Source organism: Antechinus flavipes, chromosome 4 (assembly GCF_016432865.1).
Source record: "Antechinus flavipes isolate AdamAnt ecotype Samford, QLD, Australia chromosome 4, AdamAnt_v2, whole genome shotgun sequence".
In the NCBI taxonomy this organism is placed as follows: domain Eukaryota; kingdom Metazoa; phylum Chordata; class Mammalia; order Dasyuromorphia; family Dasyuridae; genus Antechinus; species Antechinus flavipes.
The window spans coordinates 10,113,686-10,134,551 of NC_067401.1; positions in this window are offsets into that span (position 1 = coordinate 10,113,686).

Genomic DNA, 20,866 nt, shown 5'->3' on the forward strand with positions numbered 1-20,866 from the left:
CTCAAGCGTAGAGCAGGACTAGTTCCACTTCTGGCGCTTTGGGATGTGGGAGTCGCGGGGTTCGGCGTCCGCCATTGACAAGTGAGGGCCGTGGCCGGTTTGCACACTCATGTCTCAGTGAGAAAACGTGCTCCAGAATTACCGCGTCCAGCCAATGGTCTCCGTCCCACCAAACCCTCCCGGCCCTGAAAGCTCTTCTGCCATTCTAGAGCAGACTTTAGACCAGGTTCACAAACGTTCATATTCAGCGTTTTGCCTTTGTCCTGGCCTTTTCAAGTCAGGATGGGATCTCTGGCCTGTAGAAAGGCACATTCTGAATCTTGTGCGATAGGAGAAATTCGTGTCTGAACTTTCCAGTGAACTGAAGGCTGCTGCTTGGACTTACAGACTTGCTTGGGAATTAAGGGGTGATGACCTAGTCTCTCATGGTTCTGTTGCTCTTGTTCCCGGAGACGCAAATGAGTTCAGTGCCCCCCTCCCCAATAATGAATTCCTCTATTTCCTTCCTGAATTTCGTTCAGCTACCTTTTTGGTGACTCTAGAGCATGTGGCTGACAGGCTACATCTTCTTCCATAATTCTCCATAAATAATTTCATTAGGTTTTGGGACCAGAATATTAGTCTCAGAAGAGGAAAAGAGAGAAATTTGGGAGTCTTAGCACTTAAGGAACAGTAATGGTCAAAATTAGACATTTTGGTGACTTTGCTTATTAGGGTAGGAAGGCTGGCTCAGGGAATCCATTGATAGTACAAGTGGCTCTCCATGAAAGGCCTCGAGTCCGGTGCCACATGTGGATGTAGCTAGCACTGCAGAGTGTATAAACACTATAAATGTCTACTTTGTGATGGGTATGACTGTCTAATGAAACGCAAGTTGGACTAGATTGGAGCTGTCAAACAGCTTTGGAGACCATGAATTCAGGGGGCACAGAACCATTCCAAGTTCGTCACCCAGGCCCGTGATTGCCGAGCCCCAGAGATCTAAGTGAAGAGAAACATTGCAGTGACCAGGAAGATCAAAATCCAAGGAATTCTGATCAGAATCACGCAGAACTACTCGACAACATGAAAAGGAGGAAACCATTCAAATGGAATTTCTCCAAAAGTACAGGAACGGAGCTTGCACTCATCATATCCTGCAAAGTTGATTGTGATTCTATATTGGAGGCAGGAGGGAATGTTTTTTTTAACAGAATTGAGATCTTTCAAGCTTTATGATAAAATGAGAATTAGAAATACAGAAGAGTGGTCAAAGGGGAAGATAAATAAATTTAGGTTAACTCAAAGGCTTAGGTAGTTTTAGTACTGATAGGCACTTGTAGGACAAAATTTAGAACTTGTATTGTAAAAAGGACACTTAAGGCTTCCATCTTATTTAAAGATCAGAGAAGGAAAGCTCTGGGCCAGAATGTCTAAGAAATAATTTAGAGGAATAAATGAAAAGATGAACTTGGTTTTTCGAGGAATAAATGAAAAGATGAACTTGGTTTTTCTTATAACCAGGAGCCTCTGGGTGATGGGCAAGGGATGGAGAAATTTATGAATCTCATCCTTATGGATGGATTGGAAAATAGGATTATGGTGCTAGAAGCATAATAAAATAAGTAGAGAAAACAGTTGGGATAAAGAGGGCAGTTTTTAAACCAAAGGGTGATAGGGAGTCATGTCAAGCTAAACTAAAATTGGTAGCAAGTCAATTTTTTTTTTAAGTATAAGGAGACCTAGTAATTTATATCTGAGTTGGGAAGAGATTACCTTCTAAAAAATAAACATGTGATCTAAATATAAAAATGGGAAGAACCCAAGATTATATTGCTCACAGGGATCTGATGAAAATTCATAACCAGGTAGAAGAGGTTAAAAATTCTTTGGTTATATAAAACTATAAAGGTTTTGCACAAATTAATGCAGCTAGAATGGATTTCTGACAATCCAAAATTTATAAGGGATTGATTTTTTAAAAATAAATGAAGGCCATTCCACAAAATATGGCTGATCGAAGGATATAAACAATTTTAAAGTACAAACTAGCAGTATCCAAGTGATAAAAATCTTCAATTACTAATCAGAGAAATGTAAGAATATTACTGCTATGTGCCCAGCACTATTTGGGATTTTAGAAGATGAAGAGATTTATACTAAAGGAGGGACTGATATGTTGCTTTGCTACCAGTAGACCTGTGTGTTCATTCTAGAAAATAAATTGAAGTTATACCAAAAAAACTCCAAAGAACTAAATTGATTATACTCTGACCCAGAAATTGTACTACTGTTATCATATCCGGCAGAAAATGCTTGATGGCAAGAAAATCTCTTTTAATAAACCGGAAAGAGAATTATTTACCTAACAATATAGAATGGCTGAAGAGCTTGCAGCATATAGAGCTGTCATAAGAGATATGAAGACTTCTGAGAAGTCTCAAGCGATGCCTGGAGAAGGAAGCAAAGTCAAGGAGTGGCTGACTATACTGCGGTGTATAAATACAGTGGAATGCTCTTGTATAGTCAGAAATGAGGAATATGAGGAATTCCGGGAAACCTGAAGAGATTGACGTGAACTGATGCGTAACCAGTGGACCTCGTGAACAACGTGTGTATTTACTGCAGTTGATCAAAAGCATCAAAAGGTTAAAACTGATTAATAATAACTAGTCACGATCCTAGAGAATGGATAATGAAACCTACCACTCTTAGGAGGGAAATGGGGGCACAGAATAGCGCATTCAATCACAAATATGGTCGCTGCTGTTTTTTCTTAGGCTTTCCTTTGTTCGCTCTACATTCAGTGAGCATTTATTAAGTATTATTGTGTGCCAAGTGCTGTGGTAGTCACTGTGGGGCACAAAGATGGAGACAGAGCCTACATTCAGCGTGACATGTAAACAGATAAGGCAATATCAAAAAATGCTTTTTGGACATTATTAGAACAGGGAAATGAAACGCCAATGAGGAAACTATTGCTACCAGGGCCCGGGTACAGAAAACCTGCCCAGACTCACAGCGCCTGATGGGAACTTAGGTCCTGCTGACCAAGAAGTCGTTCTGTGGTACTGTGGATAAAGCCCTGGGCTTGGGTTCGGGAAGACCACGTTGATGAGGTCAAATGAATTCAGACACCAATAGCTGGGTGACCTGCGCATGTGACTTCTCCCTGGGTGCCTGTTTCCTCATCTGTCAAATGGCCAACCCACATGGGGTCCCGAGAGTCAGACCGAACCCCGAGGCCCAGAAGGTTCCATGATTACTCTATCAGGAGAACTGGCTAGTGGCAGACTGAGGGCAAGGGCCGAGACCCTGGCTGCCTCCCAATAACTGATGACTGTCTTAGGGTCCAAAGAGACCAGACTCTCCTGCAGAGGACTCAACAAGGGAAATACAAAGTTTTTCTGTCTGTCTGTCTGGGGCTGGAGTGGGGACAATGAAGATTTCCCCCGAGAATGGAGCTCCCAGAAGTGGAAGTGAGCAGGGAGTGCATTCCAGGGGTAAAGGGCGGCCCCACCCAAAGGCCCCCGGGCTCCAGGAGGTCGTGTCACCTTCGGGAGAGCTGGAAGCCCCTTTCGGATGCAGAGTTGGTGCCTGACCTTTTGTTTGCAGGTGATTGTGCTCAGTTCAGCCTCTGAAGCAGAGACAGCAAAGGGTCACTCAAAGCTGCTCTTGTGCGAAAACACAGACCCTCCCTCAGCCCACATGTCGTCCATATTGTGGAACCATTGGCTAGGGCAAATGGCACGTTGATAATGCAGGTGACACACAGAGGTCTACAGAGCCTCCTTGTATCTGAGAAACCTGGACAGTACCAGCGCCAGGCCAGGGAACAACCGCTTCCATTTGAATCTTAGGGAGATTCTGACGATCACTTGGCAGAAAAACAAGATACCAAACACTGAGGTCCCTTCTCCAACAGACCTGCCAAGCATTCCAACTCCTGCAGAGAACACAACTCTGGTGGGGGGGCCATGTCGTTCTAATGGCAAACCTATGCTTGCCCAAAAGACTATTTTTTGAGGAACTCACACAGGGCAAGAGCCAATAAGATGGCCAGAAAAAGTGATCCAGGGACACTCTCAAAGTCTCGTTTAAGCACATTGGAATTGATTGTATGACATGGGGGACACTGGCACAGGCTGCCCAGCATGGCGTGCCCTCCTCAGTGAAGAGGCTGGGCTCTGGGAGCAAAGCAGGATTGAATTAGTCCGGAAGAAATGGGCGATGGGCAAAGTTAGAGAAGCCCCCGAGTGCTCATGGGGACTATTTGTGTACGAGCCGTGGCAGAGCGTTCTGAGCTCGTGTTGTCCGATCTGCCGCAGTGGAACTCGATTCTAACATCATGATATCACTTTAGTCCTCTTTGAGAACGAAGGACATCAACTACTAGCAAACCACTGAGTTACTCTGTTAGTTGAGACTCCTGTCAGTTTTTTTTTTTTTTTTTCCCAGCTCAGGATAGCAATTCATCTACTCTCCTGAGCGCAGAAAGTTATAGTCCCTTCAAGGTATGTCTGCGGCATGTGGAGGAACACATTATATCCTTCATCTATTCAGTGGCTCCGCTGTCGTTACATGTTATTCCAGATATGGAGGTAAGTTATCTCCAAATAAGGAGAGAGAGAAAACCGGGGAACTAGATAAGAGAGATGGAGGGATGGAAGAAGGAAAGGAGGGAGGGATGAGAAACAGATAGCCAGACAAGACAGAGATGGAGAGAGAGAAGGAGGGAAGGAGGGAGAGATGAGAGAGAGAGAAACGTATCCAGACAAGAGACAAACAGGTAGTCAGACAAGGAAGGAGGGAAGGAGGGAAAGATGAGAAACAGATAGCCAGATAAGACAGAGAAGGAGAGAGAGAAGGAGGGAAGGAGGGAGAGATGAGAAACAGATAGCCAGACAAGACAGAGATGGAGAGAGAGAAGGAGGGAAGGAGGGAGAGATGAGAGAGAGAGAAACTTATCCAGACAAGGGAGAAACAGGTAGTCAGACAAGACAGAGATGGAGGGAAGGAAGGGAAGGAGGGAGAGATGAGAGAAACTTATCCAGACAAGAGAGATGGAGGGATGGAAGAAGGAACGGAGGGAGAGATGAGAAACAGCCAGATAAAAGATGGAGAGATGGAGGGAGAGATGAGAGAGAGAAGCATAGACACAGGTACACAGACTCCGAGACAGAGGTGCAGGGGCAGGCGCACGTGCTGCCTCCCAGAGTAACCTTACACACAAGCAGCTTCGTCCCCATTCGCTCACACGGTGACTGGGTGGCCTGGGAGGAGCAACAGCTATGGCCTGCTATTTGGTTTTGGGCCACCAGGTGGCGCTCAAAGCATGAACCACACCACTCAATCCCCTCCTCCCCCTTGGAAATTGCTCACCTTTGTAGCTCCAGGTTCAGAACAACTTTCTCCTTCTGCCCTTTAGAGGCGCATCGTTTTCCGAAGGCTTCCCCCTCAGGCACTGGGGTGTTTTTAAAAATAAAGCTGATCACGCTTGTGTGTCTCTCCCTGGTGGTTATGTCCCAGTAGAAGTCTGGTAAGCCCGTGACGGGCCCAAATTGCACCGTATTTGATGGGCCTTCAAATTAGCCCCGAAGAAATGGGCGATGGGCAGAGTTAGAGAAGCCCCCCAGTGCTCGTGGGGACTGTTTGTGGGCGAGCCGTGGCAGAGCGTCCTGATTACTGGTCTGAGCAGCCGCAGTAGGTCACGCTGCGACGCTAACATTGATGTCACTTTGGTTCCCTTCGAGAACGAAGGACAAGAACACGACGAGGAGGCCGCAGGGATCGCTCTGGCTCCCTTCTGTCCCTAACCCAGGCTTTCCAGTCTAGGGGCATTGCAAAGCTGCTGGATTTACCCGGAAAATGATGCCCTGGAGTCTAAGTCTCTGGGGAAGAGCCCGGCCTCCCCAAACGGGATCCGATGCCCCGACAAGTCAGGGAGAAGAGCTGCAGGAGAGTCGGTCCCGTCATGCCATTAGTGGCTTAGGGCTCACTTAGAGCGGGGCACGCCAGCACCATCATGGCATCTGCTCTGCCTTGTCTGGAACGAGGAAGAAGAAGGGGCTGGAGAGGGGTGGTCCACGTCCCAGCGGGAAGAGGAATAAAAGGGCCAGCAAGTCCACTCGCTCCTGTCTGACCTGGGCTTTCTGTTACTGCCACTGATGTCTGAGGGTATCAGAGAGAGGAAAGCGCTACTCCCAGTGTAAGGTTGGGAAGTCAGGCCCCAGAGTCACTTATCATTTCTTAAAACACTTGTGGCCACTGCTGGGTGTGGGGCTCTCTTCTTTTTTATAATATATGATCGTTTTCTCTGGGAGCGGGTTTCTTGGGGAGGTTTTCTGGAGGCAGCCTTAGTTTCGGTTCAAAGTAATAATCACCTCAAACGCAGCCAGGGATTAAAAAGTACAGTCTTGTATTGTCTCTTCCAAAATAGCCGGTTAGCTTTCTTAGAGGCCTCTCTCCCTCCTTGGTTCCAAGAGCTCCTGCAGCTTCTCTTTCAGCTCTTGCAGCTTCTGCCTCCAGCTCAGCTCCCACGCCTGGCTTCTCAATCTCCGACTGACACTCCCCTCTCAATCTTTTCAACTGACTCTCCTGCCTGAGCTCAGGGGTTTTTATGCTCTTTTAGAGGTGTCCACTCAAAGGTTGACTCCTCCTCTGAGAGTGGGATTATGGGAGGTGTGAATTTGGAGATCTCGTACTGAGCCCCGGAATCTCCCAAACGTGTGAACTCTCCAAGGTGTTAACTTAAGCACTGTTTCTATCAATTCCACTGAGTTATCACCTTGTTTCAGGTTCTGGCTCCTAACAGCTAGGGAGGGTCCGGATGAGCCAACATGCTCGTTGGGCAAGATGGCGGATGGGGAGTGGGTCTGGCCGCCACTTGTACGGTCCCTGCCATCTGATGGCGGACCCATGAGCATGAGGAATGGCACTCAGAATCCCGGCCCTTGCTCCCTCTGGGATCCGTGGCTTCTTTCACCAAAGCACTTTCAGGGAGGCGCTGACTCCAGGCATTTTGCCCTTGTCCTCTCTGGGATACTCATCCTCATCCCTCCCTTCTCCCCCAGCTTCCTTCACATCTTAGCTCAACTTCCTCAGGATCCCTGATAACCTGAGGGAATTTTTACCCTAAAATCCAGGGGGAGCCGTAAACTTGGAGGAGGAAAAACTGGAGTTTTATTTTCCTTAACCTGGAATTCAGCATTTCCTTCAATTATTTAAAGCAGGAGAAAGCGCCCACGGTGTCACGAGGGTCCCGGGGTTCTGGCTACCAAAAGACAAAGAGCTGCTAATGTAGACGGCCCCAGAGGCAGTGGGAGCCGGTGAGGAAGCAGGACTGCAGGGAGGGGAGCAGGGGTGGGAGGGCAGAGAGGGTCAGAGGAGGACGGGACAGGAGTGAGTCAGCAGAGCTGATTAGGCACTTCCTGAGACCCATGGTCAGCACTGAGCCCTGGGCCAGGGGAGGGGACTCAGTGAAGACAGATCTGTTCTGATAGGAACGCCATGATGGTGCAGTGCAATTGTGGCCAGCAGGTGGTGCCATAGAGCATAATGCATGGAGCAGAGACCTGGGATCCGGGAGGAGGGAAGAGCGAGGAGGGAACAGGGAGCAGGGAGGAGGGAGGAGAAAGCAGAGAGGAGGGGACTCAGTGAAAGTCCCCTCTGTGAAGGCCCTCTAGGGACACTGTGATGTTGGAGTGCACTTGTGGCCACCAGGTGGTGCCACGGAGCATAATGCATGGAACAGAGAGCTGGGAGCAGGGAGGAGGGAGCAGGGAGCAGGGAGGAGGGAGGAGGGAGCAGGGAGCAGAGGGGCTGGAGTCCAGGAAGACGGCTGAGATCTGACAGCAGACACTTAGCTGGGGGACGCTGGACAAGTTACTTAACCAGGTCTGCGTCAGTTTCCTCACCTGTAGAATGATCTGGAGAAGGAAATGTCCCACAGCGCCATCATCCCTGCCAAGAAAACTCCAAATGGGGTCACCAAGAGTGACTGAACGACTGACCCTCTGTCCCTCCATCTCTCTCTCCCCTCCCTCTCCCCATCTTTTTCTGTCTCTGTGTGTCTCCCTCCCTCCTTCCTCTCTCCATCTCCCCCTCTTTCTCTGTATTTGTCTCTGTCTCTCTATAGCTCTCAATCTGTGTCTCCTCTGTCATTGTCTCTGTCTCTGTGTCTCTGTCACTGTCTGTCTCTGTGTCTCTCTGTCACTGTCTCTGTCTCTCTCAGTCTCTGTTTCTCTCACTGTCTTTGTCTGTGTCTCTGTCACTGTCTCTGTGTCTCTCACTCTGTTCTGTCACTGTCTCTGTCTCTCTCACTGTCTCTGTCTCTGTGTCTCTCTGTCACTCTCTGTCTCTCTCACTGTCTCTGTCTCTGTGTCTCTCTCTCATTGTCTCTCTCTCTCTGTCACTGTCTCTGTGTCTCTCTGTCACGCTCTGTCTCTCTCACCGTCTCTGTCTCTGTGTCTCTCTCTCATTGTCTCTCTCTCTGTCACTGTCTCTGTGTCTCTCTGTCACTCTGTCTCTCTCAGTCTCTGTCTCTCTCACTGTCTTTGTCTTTGTGTCTCTCTGTCACTGTCTCTGTCTCTCTCACTGTCACTGTCTCTGTGTCTCTCTGTCACTCTCTGTCTCTCTCACTGTCTCTGTCTCTGTCTCTCTCTCATTGTCTCTCTCTCTCTGTCACTGTCTCTGTGTCTCTCTGTCACGCTCTGTCTCTCTCACCGTCTCTGTCTCTGTGTCTCTCTCTCATTGTCTCTCTCTCTGTCACTGTCTCTGTGTCTCTCTGTCACTCTGTCTCTCTCAGTCTCTGTCTCTCTCACTGTCTCTGTCTCTGTGTCTCTCTCTCATTGTCTCTCTCTCTCTGTCACTGTCTCTGTGTCTCTCTGTCACGCTCTGTCTCTCTCACCGTCTCTGTCTCTGTGTCTCTCTCTCATTGTCTCTCTCTCTGTCACTGTCTCTGTGTCTCTCTGTCACTCTCTGTCTCTCTCAGTCTCTGTCTCTCTCACTGTCACTGTCTCTGTGTCTCTCTGTCACTGTCTCTGTTCTGTCACCGTCTCTGTCTCTCTGTCTCTGTCTCTGTCACTGTCTCTGTGTCTCTCTGTCACTCTCTGTCTCTCTCACTGTCTCTGTCTCTGTGTCTCTCTCTCATTGTCTCTCTCTCTGTCACTGTCTCTGTGTCTCTCTGTCACTGTCTCTGTCTCTCTCACTGTCTCTGTCTCTGTCACCGTCTCTGTCTCTGTCACTGTCTCTGTGTCTCTGTCACTGTCTCTGTGTCTCTCTCTCACAAACACACACCTATCTGTGCACACGCCCATCTCTACCCACCTAATACCCAGTTGTTGCTACGATCTGTTCTCCCCGGACTCCACGACAGGGACGGGAGGAGAGGGGAGCCGAGGGAGGGGAAAGGGAAGGAGGGGGAGAGATGGGCGGTGGCTGCAGGGGTCCCGCTGACGTCCTGGGCGGGGACGCCCATTCCTTCTGCTGCTCCTTCCGGCCCTCGCCCCTTTCCCCTCTCCTTTTACTGACGCTCTTTTCTTCGGGAAGATTCCACTCTTGCTCCCTCTCCTCCCCTTCTCCCCTCCCCCCCTCCCCCAAAGCCCATGTTGGAAGCCGCAGTCCTGCCCAGAGAGCTCACGAGGCCTGGGCCTGCCCGCGGCCCCTTCCCAGGGATCACCTCTCCGGGGGGAAGCCCAGGGCACCCTCTGTGGGTCAGGACTGGGGCAGCGGCTGGGGGGGCTCTGCCGGCCTCCGGGGTCTCCCCGCGCAGCCCACAGAGCGGCTCCCCTAAAACGCCAGTCTGCTCACGTCACCCCCTCCTCAATAACTGCCCGTGGCTCCCTATGGCTTCCGAGGCCAGATACAGTGTTTTATCGGCACTTCAAGGCCTCCGCAGCCCAGACCCTCCCGCCTTTCCGAGCTCCCAGCCAGCCACGCACCCCTGGGCTCGGCCTTCTGGCTGCCCCAGGCCCGGAACGCCCCACTGCCTCCGCTCCAACTACTGAGCCCCCTCCTCCAGGAAGCCCTCCCGGACCCCTCTGCCCGGGAGTGCCTCTCTCTGGTCATTCTCTGCTACCGATCCCGTACAAGGCCCGCCCTGCGTGCTTGGCGGCTGCGTAAGCTCTCCAGGGTCACGCGGCCCTTTTGCCTCCTTGTGCGTCCCGCCTGCACGTAGTAGGCACTTAATAACTGATTGCCGGGCAGGGGGACAAACGCTAGCATCGCATAGTGTGGCCAGCTCCGCCCCGCCCCCGTCCCCGCCCCCTTCCCTCGCCCCGCCCCGCCCCGCCCCGCCCCCATTCCCACCTCCCCACCTCCCCCGCCCCGGGGCTTAGCAGCAGCCCCTCCCGCGGCCCGATGCGCAAAGACGCGCCGCCGGGGTCCCCTGTGCTGCACTTCTCACGGCCGGCAGAGGGCGGCAGAGCCCCACTCCTGGGCGCGCCGGCGGCGTCTCTGCACCGGCACCTTTAAGCCTAAGCCGCTGCTCTTACCCTGAAGGGCGTTTTGGTTTTTAAGTATTCTTTTAAAATACACAAAAGAAGTTCCTCTGCCTGATCACTGGGATCCTGGGCATTTTGTGCCTGAGAAATGCCGTTCGGAGCGGGGGCCACGGATTCCAGGGGCTCTAGGGCACCATCAAGGGTTCAAGGTCGTCCCGGAGGTCACCAAGGCCCCGCCTCTGCTCCAATCCCGCCCCCTCGGTTTACAGAAGAGGAAACTGAGGTCAGAGAAGACCAAGGCTCAGGGCACCCTTTAATTAACTATTATCGTTATCATTATGTGCTGAGGCAGTTGGGGTTAAGTGACTCGCCCGGGGTCCCACACCCAGGATGTATTTAGTGTCTGAGGCGGGATCTGAACTCAGGTCCTCCTGATTACAGCTGCTCCCTCCAGGAGTGTTTCAGAGGCAGTTTTGCATGCTCCGAGACTACAGACAAGCTCTGGGTTCAAATCCTGCCTTCGCCACAAACACTGTGGGACCCTGGGCAGTCCCTGTATGCGCAGTTTGACCGCCTTTTGGGCACAGATCCCCCCTCCTCCCTTCAGTGCTCCACCTACCTTTTTTTTTTGTTTTATTTTAGAGACAATAGGAAGCCACGGAGGCCTGTTCCACGTATTTGTGACCTAACCTGGGGACGTTTCTATAAACCCAGCTGATCCCCTGTAGTTTACTGCTGATTCCTTCCTTGCATTACGTGAATTTCTAGATGTGGGCATCGCTATTTTCCCTACTTTGTCGCTATATTCTGCAGCCTCAGGGTCATATCGATCCCTGCAACATTAACCAGAACCAAATTAAAATGTAATTGGGAAATAGTTTTAAATGATTTATTTTTGACAATAACTTTTTCAAATTTCAGTTTAAATTCTCTTCCTCTCTCCTGTCCCTTCTTCATTCATGGAGAAGGCAAGCAATGCATTAATGATAGATGAGAAAGCACAAAACAGATGTCCATATTAGCCATTCTCACCTCTGAAAAAACAAACAAACAAACAACAAAAAGAAAGTAAAAGCATCAACTTCAATCAAAAACAATCAACTCAGAATGGATGAGTTCTCTTTCTAAAAGTAAATAGTATTTTTCATCATGAGCCCTTTAGAATTGTCTTGGATCCCTGTCTTGCTGGGAGTAAGTAAATAATTCATACAAAGTTGCGGTTACTGTGTACAATGATCCCTGGTCCTATTTATTTTAGTTTGCATCCGTTCATGTAAGACTTCCCAGGTTTTTCTGAACCCATCTCCTTTGGTGTTTTTTATAGCATAATAGTATTTCAACACAGTCAAAGACCACATCTTGTTCACCATTCCCTAATTGATGGGCTTCCCCTCAATGTAAAAAAAAAAAAAAAAGTAACTGGGGATTTTAACAAAATAAAAATGAATAAAATAAAGCAGATAGTGTGAATTTCTAATATTCTAGGTCGATATGGGAGCTGTAGAAATCATTATGGATGGTTTCATGGACCCTATTTTTATCTGAATCTGAAACTACTAGAGTCTATAGGTTGGTGGACATGCAGAGGTGATTTTCCCTCACTCTTTCTTTTCATTTTAAAGCTCTTTTTGAAATTCGTTTTTCAAGCCGATACATTTTTGTTCGCTCTTATGAAGGGTACCATGGTCCAGAAATACAAACTTCTTAACAGGCTCCTTCTTCTTTTCTAGCCTCTCACTCCCCAAACCGGCTTTTCTCTTCCAACATTGCCTTGGATCAGCAACAAAGATGAAAACAGCACCTGTGTCCCTGAGGGTTTGATTTTCTCGTCCAAGCCATCTGCAGCCTCGGAGATGCTTTTTAGATTCTTATTGGTAGGATCAATGAATCATCAGAAGTGTCGTTAAGAGTCATCAAGTTTGACAGAGTTTAGGAGTTCTGTGATTACCTCCTGTCTCCAGGGAGACAGACACCTTCTCTATTGGGTCTATTGGGGCATTTTGAAGAGATAGAAGAGTTGGCCTTGGACAGGAGGACGCTCAACTCTTCCTGCAAAGCCAGAGGCAAGGGTGAGAGAGGTGTCCAAAAATTCCTCAAGGAGAGCTCTATCTCTAGAACTTGCTGTTTTTTTATTTGTTTGGTTTTTTTTTTTTTTTAGATCCCACTGGCTTCCTCTGACCTCTAGGAGCAAAACAGAGATCTTCTGTTGGTCTTGGCCCCAGCCTTATATTATTATCCGTTAAATGAGCCTTTGTACTGCTCCTCATGCACAACAGCCATTATACCCTTGGTAAATGCTACAATTTAAGGGATCGATTTATTATTTTGTTGATTTTTTTAGACAATGATGGGGACATATTAATAAGTGAGATTAAACAGAAAAGTGCATCTGTACATTTTTTTTCTTGGAGAGCCATTTGTTAAACATTGAACAGAACACTACTAATTGTTGCCATCATCATGCTCATCGTCCTCTTGGTTCCTCTTGTTTCCCTTTGCGTCATTTCATAGAAATCCTCTCATATTTCTCTGATTCCTCATCTCTGCCTTTTCTTACAAGTGCTGAACTGTTCCAGACCTGGAGAGAATCCAAATCCCTCTAGAAAAAATCATGAGAACTCCAGACTTCAAAGTGAACAAAGAACAGCCATTTTTAGGTCCCTTTTCCCAGGGAAGGTGCCCTTTCTTCCTGTGCTAGCATCTGAAAAGAAAATGCCCTCCTTTGCCTCTCCATGCTGGAAGTGACAGTGAGTTGTTTGAAGAGGGACTCCCTTGTAAAGGGGAAGGAGCTGCTGGGGAAACTCCACTCTTATGGCCTGACAGGGGTGAGCTGTTCTGACATGTCTCCCTCCAACAGGGCCTAAGTTCACCTTGCTAGCCAGCCCCGCCTGTTGCTTACATACCTTATGACTGCATTATCAAAGGACAAAACAAAACTTTGTGTGATGGCTTATGGAGAAGGTTGTGCCTGATGGATGAGGAATAGGAAAATATCCATCCATCCATCCGTCCATCCATCCGTCCATCCATCCATCTATCCGTCCGTCCGTCCATCCATCCATCCATCCGTCTGTCCATCCGTCCATCCATTTGTCCATCATAAATCCATTCATCTGTCTATCCTTCTGTCTGTCCATTCATCCATCCATCTGTCCGTCCGTCTGTCCATCCATCCATCTATCCGTCCATCCATCCGTCCATCTGTCCATTCATCAATGGACAAAGCTATCGTGTACAAGGCACTTGGTAAAACACTGAAGATATAATAGTAAAAATGAAAAACCTTCAGTTTCTAGGAAGCATCACATCTGACTGGAATGGATGGAGGATTTACAGGCTTCAAAGCATATAAAGGAGTTCATGGAACCCCTGAATCTTGGTTGGAAGAGATCTCAGAGGCTACTCTACACTTCCCGTGCCTTCCTGAAAGTCCCTCTGAAACATTCTCAACAAGTCAACTTCCAGCCTTTATCTCTGCAGCCTCATCCCTACTTTATTCCCCAGCCTCATCCCTCTCCCACCCCTCCTCCCACTCTCTCTTTTCCAGACTAAAAGCCCCAGCCCTTCCACCTCTACTCGTAGAAGTCTCCGGGCTTGTCACCATCAAGACAACTTTCTGGATGCGTTCTAGCTCAGCCACGTCCTGCCTACCACGTGGCCCCAAGAACCGAACATGTTATTTTGGCTGGTGACTCCCTCGTTCTGGACATATGCGATGAGAAGGAGAGACCCCCAGAGGTATTTCTGAACTGTCTCGAGGGTGAATTTGATGGGGATTATTGAGGAGGAAGAGGGAAAAGTCAAAGAAAGAACATGTGACCTTGAACGAATAGGGATGTCATGGACACTCTAATGAGTAAAGTCAGTAGGAAGGAGGAAGAGAGGAAGGGGCTAACTTGGGGGATGGTTTATAGACGTGGGTTGGAAGATCATCCACTTGATGGACTCATGGAACCTAGCCACCGCCCCTGTCGGATCAGGACACGATGTGGGCTCCGTGGCTGGGCATTCACCGCGACACTCGCTGCCCACCCTCACTCTCCCCCTCCCCGTTTCTTTTCTCATAGCTTCCTGTTCCTAGCCCTGTTTCTGGTACCAAAAAGTGAATGAGCGAGTGCACCCTTTCCAAATCCCCGGGATCAACCGTCTTTCCTTAACACACACAGACTGACTCATTTTTCCTATAGAGCTGTTGAGAATCCCTCCTCCCACTCCATACCTACTCCCGAACTCCCAAGCCAACCATACAAAGACTAGCTTCAACTCAATATAAGCAAACTCCTTCCATCACCACACCCAGCCCGTTTCCAGTTTTCAAAACAATCAACACCAGTCCTGAGGTTACTCCCTGCGCCCTTAATTAGACAAGGGGAGATCTGGCTGTGGGCACGAATAGCCTTAAAGATGCGGTTGTTTCCCCCTTCCCAGATGATCCAGGATATCCTGAACCCTAGCCGCCTGCCCATGAGGCAGATTACTTTCTCCCACACCTTTGTGTTCTCCTTCCCATCTAACGCTGGTATTGCCTGGACTTTGTTGAGAATGGGAGCCTCAGGAAGGTGGCTATGGTGTAGCCAGTACTCCTCCCCTTCAGAGCTACTTCCCAGGCTCGTTATCTAGAAGTATGAGTCAAACATGCTGTGTCAGCGGTATGGTTTCTCCCTAACCTCTCGGCCGCGTCCCTTCCTTTCTGGCCCCGGCATGTTGTTTCAGTCGCTGACCCCCAATCCAGGTCGTAGTTGGACAAACAATTTAATTAGATTAGATAAAAGCTTAGTAAATTTTCAGATCAATAGACACATTCGTCATAAACACTCCACACGGTTCCTTTTCAAATTTTCTAAGGGGAAAATCCCTTTCCACTTGGAGTCCATTTCATCCTTTCAACTGCATCATGGGAGTCTCGAAAACCCAACCCAGAAATTCAGTGCCATCTGGTGGATCTCCTCTCTTGACCTTTTAGATCTACTCGAGGCGGGATGGGGTGAAGATCAAAGTCATCCTAGCCATGCCGGATACCAGGCTGTAGGAAGGGCTTCTTCATAGTCTTATTGTCATTCTATACATTGTTGTCCAGGTTCTGCTCGCTTCAGTCAGAATCGGTTCAAACAAATCTTTCCAGGTTTTTCTGAATCTGTCTCTTATTTTTGTTGTTCAGTCAATTTTCAATCGTGTTCTATTCTTGATGACCTCATTTGGGTTTTCTTGGCAAAGACACTGGAGTGGTTTTCCATTGTCTTCTCCATTTCATTTTACAGATGAGGCAACTGAGGCAAAAAGGGTTAAGTCATTTACCTGGAGGACACAGCCAGAAAGTATCTGAAGCTGAATCTGAACTCAGGTCTTCCTGATTCTAGCTGGGAACTCTTTGCTCTTTGCCACCTCGCTGCCTTCTTTTCTCATAGTCCATTCCATGTGTATGCCTTATTTATTCTACAATTCCCCAACTGATGCTCTTCTTCATACTTTCCAGTTCTCTGTTAGAACAGTGACTCAAACGTATAGATCTATTTATATATGTATAAATGTTAATTTCTAACAAAAGTTATATCACATCCTATGTTACGTATTTCTATGCTAATTGTACTGTCATGTGTAATATGTATATTATATATTAATATCATAATTTTAAAAAATATATATTTACCCATGGGTCTTTTCTCTGTCTTTAATCTTTTCAGGGGTTCACGCCTAGCAGCGCTACAGCAGTTAATGACTTTGTGGCTCGAGTCCCCGGTTACTTTCTAGGACATTTGAATCAATTTGCTGCTCTACCACCAGGGCATTAAGTGTGACTGTTCTCCCACATCCTTTCCAACAGTTGCTATTTTCCATTTTGGGCAGCTTTGCCAAGCTGGCAGGTGTGAATTCCCTTCATTTGCATTCCTCTTTTTGTCAACGACTTGGAAGGTTTCTTCCTGCGCTTGCTGATGGTGATTCTCGAGAGGAAGACATCCCGTTCCAGGACCTCTGGTCAACCATTCTGCCCTGGGCTGCCCCGGCCTATGGACATCTTCATTTCAAGGACTTTGAAATGAGTTGGATGGTAAAGATACAAAAAAAAAAATAAGGAACATTTCCATAGTATCTGAGTTTGTGAAGCTCTCCCAAGAGCACTCATCAAATCTGTCCTTCTCTTCTGGTCCACCATGGGCCGACACCGTGAGCAGTCATACCCCCATTGTCAGTTTCTCACGTTTTGTTATTTGGGGAAACCGCCCCCTAGAGCATGGGCTGTGTTATCACATGTTTCTTAGCACCTTTTCCAAAATCACTCTTCTCTCAATCCTGGTGATGATGGAGGATGGATGGATGAGAGGAAGAGGGGCATTTATGGGCCCATTGAGGCGTAAGACAGAGAGCTGTCCCTGGTATCAGGCAGATCTGTCTGGGCTGCATTTCCTGGCCATTCAATTTCCCAGTGTCCCCACACAGCTCTAGCTTCCAGGGAAAATGATCAGCAGCTTCTTCCTGGGAAGATCATCTCTCTAAACTGATAAAAACCACAGGCCATTTTAGTCAAAACAAAACAAAAAATCCCCTTAGCGAGGCAGTCAGTCAACCAGCATTTATTAAGCACATACTGTGTGCCAGGCACTGTGATAAGGCCTGGAGATTCAGAGAAAGGCAGAAAACAGACCCAATAAAGCCCACGCAGGGTAATTTGGAGCTAAGAAACAGAGGGAAGACAGGAGCATTAAGGGGGATTAGGCAAAGCTTTTTGTGGAAGGTGGAAATTTAACAGACGTGGGGAAAGCCAGGGAAATCAGCTGGTGAGGAGGAGGAGGAGGAGGAGGAAGATTCCAGGAAGGGGAACATCCCGGGGAAGAAGCCTGGGGTTGCAGATGAAGCTGGCCCACGGGATTGGGACGGTGGAATAGTCTGTGTGAGGGTGTGGGGAGGGTTTGAAAAGCCAGCACACCGGAGCTTTGATCCTGGAGGCATCTGGGGTTTATGGAACAGAAAGGTGACATGGTCAAAGATGAGGCTCTCGGGGGCAGGACTGAAGGGATGCCCCCAAACAGCTTCCTTCGCATCCATCCGCAGTGGGGGGGGGCAGGGAGCAGCGGAACCCCAGGGGAGGAGGGCTGGGTTCCACACACTGTCCTTTCTTGGATGGAACCTCCTCGGAAACCCTCTCGCCTTGCCATCCCTTTGGCCATGGCTTGTGGTCTCCACAGGGCTGCCTGCGCCAAGGAAAGGAGCCTGTGGGCAGCAGGAAACATGCTGTGGTTTAGGGAGTGGGGAACCATGGCTGTTTTCCAGAGCTTTCCCCTCTGAAGTTCTTGTCCTCTGCTTTTGGAGAAACCGCTGCCCTGGGTCCCCGATGAGGGCTGTGTGCAGCTTCCTGAGTGCTCCTTTCCGGTCAGGCGGGTGGGAGAGGGGGGGATGGGAGTGGGCAAGGGGGTTGGGGCGCTCCTGCTGAGCCTCATCCACGTGGGAGCAGCTTCTTCCCTTCCCGACGTCCTTCTTAGGGTCTACGGGACCCCCGAGCTCTCATTCTGTTAGCTTTGGAAACCCCCAACAGGTTCTAGGGCCCCAGATCTTGCATATGGCCAGATTTGGGGGTTTAGGGAGCTCCGTGATCCTTCTTTCACCATCGCCAAGTCCAGTGGTTAGTGTAGTGCTTGGAACAAGCTTCCGTTCAAGTCCTGGCTCTGAACCCTGTGAGTTGTGTGACATTGGGCAAGTCACATTTCCTCTCAAGCCTCGGTTTTTTCATCTGCAGAATGGAAATAAGAACTCCTGCCCTACCTGCTTCACAAAATACTGTGAACCCCTAAGGCCCATAGAATGATTTATTATTAGAAATTCCCATTCTTTTTTCTATTTAAAAAATGATTTTAATGACCAGCTTTGTCCTAAAAGAAATGACCCGATGTCTCTCTCTTTCTCCCTTTATTGGAAAAGTAGGGGATGGGATCCTAGGAGCCAATCCTTGGGTCTGGGGTCATTGAGCCCAACGCCCTCTTTTTACAGATGAGGAAACTGAGGCCCCGTATGGGACATCGTATTTGACTAACACGTTGATTCTCTTTCCCTGGATTCTGTGTCTCTTTGCCCGCCTTGTCAGAAAGCAAGCTCCCCGAGAACATTCCCAGACTGCCGCTCTTTGTTTCTGAGCCCCCGGTGCTTAGCGACTGGGCGTAGTGGGGGGCTGCTGATTGACTGATCACGTGGACTGGCAGACTCGGGTAATGTGCCCATTAGTTTTGCTGGACTGATTTCTTTTCCTAAACTTTTTGTTTAGATGATGAGTGAGATGATTCACTGGGTAGGGCTGGAGGGACAAATGAAGAAGATCTCAAAACAAAAGGCTTCCACAGAAATACAGAACAAAACCAAACCCCCAGAGCTCTTCTCTGCTCTCAGCTTCTTCTCCCTCCTCCTTCCCCCCCACAGCAGAACAAACTCATACACTGCTCACCGCCCCCCATGCCTCCTTCTGCCCCAGGGGTCCAACCCCTGCCCTGAGAAACTGAGGCACAGAGTTTCCGGTCATCAGAACTCAGATGATTTCAGTGTGTTTAGTCTTTCACTCCTAACCTGGCTGAGCTTTGTAAAACTCCAGCAGGAGGAGAGTTGGGGCTCTGACCCCAGCTGCTTCCTCAGACATCCCCTCCGTGGAGAATTCAGAGGAAGAGAAGCCCCCTGTGCCCCTCCCCCACTCCCGCATCCAAGGGCTGGATGGGGTCACCCAGATGGGGACAGAGAGCTGGGCCCGGGCCCTTTTTGGAGAACGAGTCTTTGCCTTCTCAGGTTCGTTTCTGGGCAGAGGCGGAGGGGAGCTGTGCTCCTGAGCACAGAGCCCCCAATGACTACAGAATCAAAGACTTAGGGAGCAAGGGGCCTTCCGGAGCGCCTAGTCCCACTGGACAAACAGCCAGGGATTTGTTCAGGGTGTCGTAGCTATTAAATGTGTGAGGTTGGATCTGAACTCCTGACTCCAGACCTGCTGGCTCCACGGCTCTAGGCAAGCCTCTTCACCTCCCTGTGCCTCGGTTTCCCCATCTGTAAAATGTGGAGATTGGGACTCTAAGTTCAAAGGTCTCTTCCACCTCTAAATGTGTGATTCTCTGGTGATTTGAAGCATTTCCATTTTCTGATCCCCCCGCTCAAAAAAAAATCATTCTGTAGGGACTTTTTTGTGCTCTTATTATCTCTCCCCTCCTCCATTCAACATTCATCCATCATCTATTGAGAGCTAAGGCCTGAAGACACGTAGACAACATCCTTGCCCCCAAAGTTTATTTTCTAAAGAGGGTCTGGGCTGGTCTCTGGGCTAGAACACCCAGACGAGAAGTAGACTGAAAGGGCCAAGTTCTGGTGGGGTTACAAATCAGAGGGAGGATTGATGTTGATCCTGGAGGATGGGGCGGGGGGGTGGGGGGAATGCTGGAAAGTCCTGAATAGGGAGGGACACGATCAGATCTGGGCTTAGTCTAGAAGAATCCATTTGGCAGCTGAGTGGGGGCCCAGGGCTTGGGACACTGAACCAAGCAAGAAACCGAGGCAACAGCCTGGGCATGAGGGTGATGAGGGTCTGGTGGGGGGTGGGGCAACGTTAAATGCTTTTTCATCCATCCACCCATTCAAACGTGAGCTAAATCAACTTATCTAGCGCCGTCGGATCTACCAGAGAGGGGGATGGTTTTATCAATGGAAAGGTCTGCTTTCCTTGGCACTTTCTGCCTTGCCATGGATAGTTTCTGGACAGCAGGGTGTTCCACGGGAGCCACCTGACAGCGGCTGCTGGAGATCCGCCCCGGAAGGGATCTCCTCTGTGAGAGGAGGATACAAGGAGACTGAGAGGCCACTGCCGATCTCTGACCTCTCTCCAGAGAGGCCGTTGCCTTGTCTGACCTCTCTCCTCCTCCCTCTGCCTCCAATTTATCTCATTCCCAGTCCGCCACCCCTGTGTCGGCAAAGGCTGCCCCGCAGCTCCTGCCGATGCCGTGACCCACAGCTGGGGAGGCTCTGGGGGAACCGCAGGGCCCACCTCGCTGTTATATCCCCAGCGCTTTGCACATGGTTAGTACTTAACAAACCCTTCAGAGACATTTTATATCTCAGTCAGCACTTATTAGTCTTTTATGTGCCGGATACGGGGCAAGATGCCGAGGATCGAAAGACAGAGAAGAAATTCTTCCCGCAAAGAGAGAATTATGTACACAGCTGCCGTGCGTGTATATGCACACATATGTATTCTATAATCACGTATGCACATCTGTGTACATATGTAAACACATAGAACACACATGTTTATGTGGATACAAAATATAAACAGCCTAACTTCTTGATAGAAACTAGCTAAGGAGGAGTCAGAAAGGCACCTCCTGCAGCGGAATCACACGAGCCCAGCCCTGAAAGGATGGGAAGCGAGGAGGAAAGCCATCCCGGAGATGGAATCTCTCATATTGGGAACAATAAGGAGAATCGAAGAA